At 48.5% G+C, this 8,641-nt stretch overlaps 1 long non-coding RNA gene across 1 annotated transcript; it reads left to right on the top strand.

Annotated features, from left to right (window-relative positions):
* Positions 1-3,862: 3,862 nt before the first annotated feature.
* LOC148774427 (uncharacterized) lies at positions 3,863-8,235 on the top strand. Its single transcript, XR_016035803.1, has 3 exons — positions 3,863-4,810; positions 5,974-6,091; positions 7,833-8,235. It is a non-coding gene; the product is annotated as an uncharacterized LOC148774427 (long non-coding RNA).
* Positions 8,236-8,641: the final 406 nt, after the last annotated feature.

The raw sequence follows: 8,641 nt of genomic DNA, 5'->3' as shown, positions 1-8,641 counted from the left end.
CTAACATCTGTGGGTTAGCTCAACCCACCTCCCTCCACCACTCTCAGGTGTGGATTTAAGAGATAGTATGCTTCCAGGATTGTCTTATACTGATGTGACAATCTGTGCTTTTACTTTTTTCTTCCTCTCTCTCTTTTTTTTTTTTAACATATGTTCTTAATCAACAGAAATGTTCTCCCCATAGTTTCTGTAAATAAATCTCTTAATATGAAAGCTAATGTCCTCCAAAGAACTCTTGATAATTTTTTAAAAAGTCTTTTCCCATGAAGTCCACTTTCCACGGTAAAAGTTTGTGGTCCTTTCACTTTGGAGGCAAAGGTCCAGGGGCATTTCCACAGGACTATGTCTGGGGGTCCAGGGGGTCAGTCATAGCTGAACGTATTTAAGAAGAAATCCACAGAAAAAGTTAAGAAGATACAAGACTTTGGTGGCTCAGTGGTAAATAATCCACCTGCCAATGCAGGAGGCACAGGTTCGATCCCTGGTCTGGGAAGATCCTCTGGAGGAGGAAATGGCAACCCACTCCAGTACTCTTGCCTGGAGAATTCCAGGGACAGAGGAGCCTGGCAGGCTACAGTCCATAGGGTCGCAAAGAGTCGGACACGACTGAGCAACTGAACAACAACAACAAATTACAGGAAAAAAAAATCACCCATGACCCCACCACTCTACGATTTCAAGATTTTTGTATCTGAAAAATGCTGCCATCATTTTAATCATATATGTGTGCGGGTACTTTAAGAACATTCTAGCATCTTGAAGAACAGTGTGTTTATTAAGGTGATTTCTTGGAGGCGGAAGATTTAAGTTGGTACTTAAAGGAAGAAGGTAGGAGGCAACCTTATGGATCATCATTTACAGATGGAGAAAGGAGACCAGACTTGGTAAGTAATATGCCCAGGGTTGGCTCAGCAGCTGAGTGGCAAAAAGCAAACCAGGGACTTCCCTGGTGGTCCAGTGGTTAAGACTCTTCCATCCAATGCAGGGGATGTGGGTTCAATTCCTGGCTTCACTAAGCCCGTATGCCACAAGTTCTGAGCCCCACACCACAGTGAAAGATCCCAGACACTGCAAGGAAGATTCCACGTGCTGCAGCTAAGCAGCAAATAAATAAATATATAAAAAAACAAAACCCAAACCCAGGTTTCCTGATGGTGGAATTTCCCAGTATACTGCTGAGCCAGTCCCTGGGGTCTTATGGTCTACTCTTTTTCTAGCCTTTCATGTAAGGGGGTGGGATCCCATTAAAAAAAAATCTATTGCTCTCAATCCATTCAGGTGTTTTCCTTTCATGGTCTGAGTTAAACAGCAAAACAGCAATTGATTATTTATTGCAAGCCAACATTTTGCCCATCCCTGCTGCCCTTGTGCAAACAGGGAAAGTGGGATCCCGAGAGGGCAAGCTACTTGCTTGAACAAACACAGCTCATCAGAGGCAGAAGCAGGCTCTGAACTGGCTCTGCTGGACCCCCCAAGTCTCCTAGAGCCATGCTGCCCAGCTGGTGGTCGGGAAGCCCCCAGGCCTCCAGCAGAGCCAGCTTTGGGATGTGAGGCTGTTTATTGTTCCTGGGGCTCTCTGTGTGGCCATTGATGTGTCTGAAGAGAGTGGAGAAGGAAAGGGCCTCTGGGGGTTGACCGTCCAAACAGATGCGACAGAAGCCAGAGTGTAGCCGGGGCAGTGAAAGTCTGGTGAGCGGGCAGGGGGCCTGTGGGTCTTCTGTGTTGTCTTGTGATGATGTCATGTGCCGCCCCCAGTGAGGAGGGGGCCCTGCACCATCCTTCCTTGTACCCCAGGGCACCTGCTGCTGGCCAGCTCTTCCGTGGGGCAGACCCTGGACTGCCCAGCTGAGGCCTGGCTGATGTGGGAACCATGCTGCCTGCCCCCTGGTCATGTTGCTCTCCTGGTATTTGAGGATGTGGCCCAGCTTCCCAGATGGTTCCCCGACACACGCCGTGTAGCCCACAGCCACTCACAGAGAATAGAACAGGCCTTGGGCTGAGACCCCACCCACCAGGTCTGCACGCGGTGACTGTGTGGCACTTCCGATGTGCTGTGCACTTTTCCTGTCCTTTTTCATGTGAGCCTGAAACAGCTGCCTGAGGTAGGGCCCATTCTAGCCCTACTTCACAGGTGAGCAAACTGAGGCTCCAGCTGGTGAAGCCACTTGCCCAGGTGACAGGCTAGCTTGTGACCTGGGCTTTCACAGCTGACACTGGACCTGATGTGACAGCTCAGGGGCTGCAGCTCGGGCTCTGCAGGATGCCTCTGTCACTTTCCAGCACTCTGGTCTTCAGAGATGGGCTGACCTGTCTGTCTCAGTTTCCTCTTCTAGGAGATGCAGGCAATAAGCCTGCCTGCCTCCTGGGGTGACGTGCATGGGTGCTAAGTTGCTTCAGTCATGTCCGACTCTGCGACCCCATGGACTGCAGCCCACCAGGCTCCTCTGTCCATGGGATTTTCCAGAATACTGGAGTGGGTTGCCATGCCCTCCTCCAGGGGATGTTCCCCACCCAGGGATCAAACCTGTGTCTCATGTCTCTGGCATTGGCACATGGGTTATTTACCACCAGTGCCACCTGGGAAGTCCCTGGGGTTACAGAGCGGGTCTAGTAAACTTTTCCCTTAAGCCAATAGACTGCAGGGAAGATGTTTAGCATCTAACAGGTCCCCACAAAGGCTGGCTGTGACCAGGCATCCCTGAGCACTGCCGAGCTTCCTGTCTCTCCATGCCCCCGTGTCACATGTGGGTAATAATGGCCATGGTGAGTGTCACTGAGAAGACGGGAGACGAGGCGGGTGAAGCTGCTGTTCCGAGCGTCTGCAGCGTCCTCTGGACTTGCACGTTTTTCATTTCAAATGTTCACCGTGTCTTCAGATGCCCTTTGCAGTCCTGGCTGGGAGTACATTTCTCTCTGATAGCAGTCGTGAAGCCAACATAAAATCAGCGAATGGAATATGGCCACCGACCCACGGGCGATGGCCTCTATAAGTGCTGGTACTGGGGGCGGGGTTAAGCTGGCAGAGAACCCCAGGCGACACTTGGTGGCCCTCTCCTTTAAAAAGAAAAGGGAAATGGCTTCTATTGAGGCTGAAGCAACTTTCTGACAAAGAGAAGGGAGAGGCTTTGTAGGAAGTTATTTTTTAAGATTGTGTTCACTCGGGGGCTGTTACATTCAAGTTGTGACTTAATAACAAAAGAAATTCAGCTGGCACTTGGCCAAGTTTAGGCTGGTGTCAGCTGGTTCCAACAGGACCTGAGGAGCAGGGGTTTCTGCACTGGTTCCCGTGGGCTCTTCATCCTTCCATGGACAGGGGTGCCATCCTGTCAAGGAGGTGCTGGGGGCCAGGGTAGGGGCTCAGCGAGCCTGGATGATGGTTCCCACCACCATGGGCTTTTCTCATTAACCCGCGGTCACACGAGTCCATGAGTCAAAGAAAACCACGCGGACCTGACTCAGGCATGTGGGTGCAGGACAGATGGCCATCTCTCGGCTTTGCTAATTGGGGTTCTCTTCTCATCCCAATCAGGTTCTGCTCTTCGTCTGAGCAGACGAGATAAGAAGGAAGCTGGGGTTTCCTAACAAGCCGGCCTAGCAGGGCCGCACAGTCATTTCTAAGTGACTGGCACCGGCGAGAATCCTTGTTGGTTTGGCAGTAGGCTCATTCCCCTGGGAGCATGTCAGTGTGATGACCCCAGGGAGGCCAGAGTCGAGTGGAAGCCCCTCTGAAATCTGGCTGCAGACGTTGCCTTGAGCTGAGATGTCGCGATTCCTTTCCTGAGGAAGAAGTCCATCTGAGCTGTTGCCCCGTTTGTCCAACAGAATGGGGACCGCCAGCCTGAACCCGAAGCCACAGCTGCTCTCTGAGAACACAAAGAGCACCGATGATTCCGGGCCAGCGACTCTTTATTGCAGGCTTGGAAATTATCAAAATCAGATCGAGCCACATAAAACTGTGCCCTTCTTTTGTGTCTTTTCATCAGAAGGACTCGAAGAAAAAAAAAAAAGATGTATCAGCATTGTTGTTGTTTTCTTCCTTCTAATATATACAGAAATAATACCAAAAAGAGGCGCTTCAGTGACTTTGCAAATTAAAGCAAGAAGATGCCAACTTTAGATTTTTAAAACCACCACATATCCACTGGTCCAAGTCAAAACTAATAGGTAACATTGATAATGGATTTTTTTTCCCAGATTTTTTTCTATCTGAATATAAAAAAGTATTATATGTTATATTGACATTCAGGCTAAATCTTTCCCTTATAAGGTGTTTGACATAAATAGTTTTTATTATGTGACTCTTAATGGGAGGAATACACACATTTCTTAAAGGTCCCAGCTGCTATTGTTATTATCCGAGACATAAAATTGGAATCCCAACTTCCAATATCAAATTTTAGCACAAACCCTATAAAATGTATCTTGTCAGAATGTGTCAGAACCGCTAAGCTCTTTTCAGCTGAACAAACTGCAGCTGGCGCTTGGTCCTGGAGGCTGAGACTCCACTCCCTGTGTCCTCTGGGTTGCAGCAGTGAACCGGTCCGGCTGGCACACCACTGCAGGTCTGGCCGTGAGGGAGGTGCGGGGTCAGATGAGCGTGTCCCAGCGGCCGGCCCGGTGACACGAGTCTGCAGGGCCGGGCCGGGGCCTGGAGATAGGACCCGCCAGCAAGTATGTGGAGAATGTTTTTCTTCGGACTCTCCGGAGGCTCGCAGACCACAGGGATTCCGTCCGCAGTGACAGCCTTAACATTTGCCAGAGCCCTGGACGCCACTGCAGAAATGGCATTGCCCACCCGGAAAGTGAGAAGGTAACGTTTATTTTTGTATTTTTTCTCTCTCTCTCCCGTATACAGACTGGAGAGAGACCACCAAGCGTGGGCCATTTTTTTTTTCCACCATGATGTACAATTCACATTTGTTAATCAAAAAAAAGTGCCCCAGGTCATCCACCTAGACTTTTTTTTTTTTTTCTCCTTCTTCTTAAACAGGAAACGGGTTTCAGATGTTTATATGTTAAAAAGTAAGGCTACTAATCTGTTTAGCCATTTACCAGACCCTGGTTAACTCTCTCTTAACATTTTAACGTTCAGACCTCATAGAATGACATTCACTTTTATCTCTCTTGTTATTTAGAATTAAAAAAAAAAAATCTTTCGATAGCCACCTGCTTTGGGGGAGCTGTTCCAACGGAGTTTAAAACAAATGAGTTTGGTAGTTTATGACATTGTTCTCTTCGTGGCACTGGCGCCGTGCAGAGTGTGGGTGGAATTCAGCATTCTCAGGCAGTTTGTTCAAACAGACTGTGTCCACACGTCTTTTCACACGCCCACATTCACAGACAGGCGTGTGTCGAGGCATCTTAGATTCAGAAGAGAGATTCACAAATGCACACCACTGAGAGGTCCATCAGTTCAGTTCAGTTCAGTCGCTCAGTCGTGTCCGACTCTTTGCGACCCCATGAATCACAGCACGCCAGGCCTCCCTGAGAGGTCCGTAGCGACGGCAAAATTAGTTTTTTTACACACCGGCTCTTTTTCTTATGATCAGTGTGACATTTTCCACTGTTCTCAATATTAGGCCGTGAGCAGTCACAGAGAGCAACCTTTTCCCAAGCGGGTCCGTGGTCATTTAGCCTGACGTTTGGAAATAAAAGTTTGTTTTATTGATGGATTTCCCCCCGCTTCACTCCAGGGGTGGGAATTTTAAACAGTTGCTGGTGGTGAAAATATCTCCCAGTTTAGCACAGCAAATCAGTGATCTTTTTCTACGTTGGGGAGGTTTACATATCTATAATTTGGAAGAAAGGGGTACAGATAGGAGAAATGTGAGTGCTTCTGTGAATTTGTTAGTACTCAAATCACTGGCTGAAAAGACTCTTTTAAACATAGAGGTCAGAGCAGAAGGAATTCTATCACTTGCTAACCCAGATCTGACGGCCCCCAGCATTTGACCAAATGCCTTCTATCTGCAGGTTGTATAAAGAGGCAAAATGCTGGGTTTGGGAGACATATCGTCAAGGAGAGAGAGAAACAGCTGAACTGAGACCAGCTCTAAGAATCAACTGAGCATTCTCTGGACCAGTGAAAGAGGTATTTGTAAAAATGAAAACAAAGACAAGAAGCATTCTCAATTTCCCGATAATTGTCCTTGCCTGTCTCCTACACAAATACATATTTCCATGTGGCAGAAATACACTTATTTTCTTCCTCATCAGTTATCAGAAATGACTGGAGAAATAAGGGATACAAGTGTAAAAAGGGATATGTAATAAATGTCCCAACTCTTTAAAAATAAGGGTGAGATGGGTACAATAAAACAACATTTTAAATATATGCTTTTGACAAACAAACAAAATCTTGATTCCTCGGGGCTAATTTTAATTTGGTGTTCGGATGGCACGAGGCTACCCCGGTACAGGCGTTAGGAACCCTCCGTGCAAACACAGGTCAAAACGGCAACGGCATCACCTGCCTCAAAATGTGAGCTTTTGAAAAGGCTTCTGATGTGAAAGGAGTGCCACAGAGTGAGTCTTCAAAACGTCAGCACCAGCAGAGGGGATCCGCGTGGTACAAACGCACACCAGCCCCGGTCTTTCTCCAGGCGTCTCCTGCATCTGGATTGAGGAGAACACTTTTGCTTTGGGGAGCCCCGGGATGCTAATACAGCCATGGGGAAGCCTGGTGCGGCGTGTCTGCAGCTACAGAAAGGCCAGAGTAGCCTGCGGGGGACAGGGCACTGCAGGAGAGCGGGGAGGGCCTCAGTCTGGGCCACGGGAATTTCCTCCCCCCGGGGAAGGGCGAGGGGCCCCGGGCTCAGACGTCCCTCGGCCCTCCTGTGTGAAAACCCCAGGACACGAACCACTCGGGGCCAGGACTTTCTGTTTTTAAAAATCTCTTTGGCCCCCAGACCGTTATGAACAGAAGAATGCCGAAGTCTGCAACTCCAGGGCAATCGCCGTGTCAGGCTGGGGGCCTGGATGCTTCCCGAGTGAACACCTGGGTGATGTAAATCACCCCGGGGTAAACCCTTCAGGCTGGACGCAGGCTGGGCGGGACACCCCCACCAGCAGGGCCCACAACCAGGCGCCACCGGCCCTGCAAGCCTCCTTCCACCGACAAAGACCCCCTCCCGGCCTGGGAGCAGCTGCCTGACCGGAGGTCGCTCAGATAACGGCCAGGGGGCTCCCACCCTCCCTGCTGGCCAACTTACCCTGCGCTGCTCTGGGGGAGTGGAGCTGTCAGAGGTTTCTGTCCTTATGAATGACTTTACCATCCCTACAGGCGGGAGTCGGGGCTACCGGCTTCGAGCTGGATATTTGTAAAGGGTGGCATGCAAAGATGAACCCTAAAAAAAGATGGTTTGTGCTTCAATATCATGATAGTAAAATCATAACAGGAGTAATAGCAGTAATCTAAAGAGCTATATGAAATAACCCCTGAGACAGTAGAATCAAAGCAGCATTTCCTCTTTTAAAACAAAGTGAATTAAAATATTAAACTCTCTCTCCCTCCTCATTGTCTTAAATTCCTTGACTTTTAATGGATGACCATTCGGTTGGTATACTCCACTGTTACAAAAATCCCTGAGTAGGGGGCAAGTAGATGGCAGATGGCAAAATATATTCCCGCAAAGATCGCCAAGTTGAGAATTTTTTTACGTTCTGACGCTCTAAGTTAAGAAAAAGGTCTCTCCTAATTATCAGGCTAGAAGGAGTTTTTAAAATGATATCGCCTGTCTTTAGCCAGACAGATGTGAGGACGAGCGACGTAAACATTATAAAAGCAGCCTTCAGCACAGGCTTTTTATGGCTCTATCCCTTTCCACTCGCAGCATGAATTAGAGAAACACAGAGAATTCAAGAGGAGTTATTCTGCCTCTGGGATCAACGTTGTACCAAAGAAAAATAACCCAGAGAAATTATTCTGCCGCCCGAAACGAAGGCAGGATCAGATGGTCGCTGATCAGAGCAAATGTTTAAATTGGATAAGTCAAATCGAGCGTTATTAAATAAAGCTTGTTTAATGTGTCTCGGACAGAAAACGTCTTTTGAAGAGCGCTGTAAACCTAATGTTAGGAATCTGACCGAGTGCGCGTCTCGGGGCTCGACCGGCATGCACCAGAACCGTGTTCTTAAGACAGAAAATGCGGTATTCTCCCTTCATGAAGTATTTTTTTTTTCCTGTGTATTAAATGAGAGCAGAAAGGTTTTTAGGTAGTTCTCGAAAACTGTTAATGCGAGATAATAAATAGGAGACAACCGACCCACGTTTTAATGTTTATTCGTCAGGCTCAGCTCCGCTTGGCCAGCCGGGGGATCCCGGGACGTCGTGCGGTGCCGGGAACGCCGGCGTGTGGGGTGGCTTTCCCACCACGGCGCAGTGGGGTCGCAGCTGACCCGTGCTCTCAGCAAACCGAAAACCACTCTCTAATGAGTTTTACAATATTTACATTTTCAATTTTATTTATAGGACGCCAGATGTCTACATTCAAAAGAAAAAAAAATCATTTGGAATATAAGATCCCACCCCTTCCGCACACCCGGTGGCGTCTCAGGCATTCGTGCGTTCCCACTGCCAGGCGTGTGTGTGTGTGTGTGTGTGTGTGTGTGTGTGTGTCCGCCACCTGGGAGCCGGGACTGG

Source organism: Moschus berezovskii, chromosome 22 (genome assembly GCF_049115385.1).
Source record: "Moschus berezovskii isolate FMDL1 chromosome 22, NW_MosBer_1.0, whole genome shotgun sequence".
Taxonomy (NCBI): domain Eukaryota; kingdom Metazoa; phylum Chordata; class Mammalia; order Artiodactyla; family Moschidae; genus Moschus; species Moschus berezovskii.
Note: the sequence above shows the minus strand (reverse complement) of the source record. Positions and strands in the feature narration are given on the sequence as shown.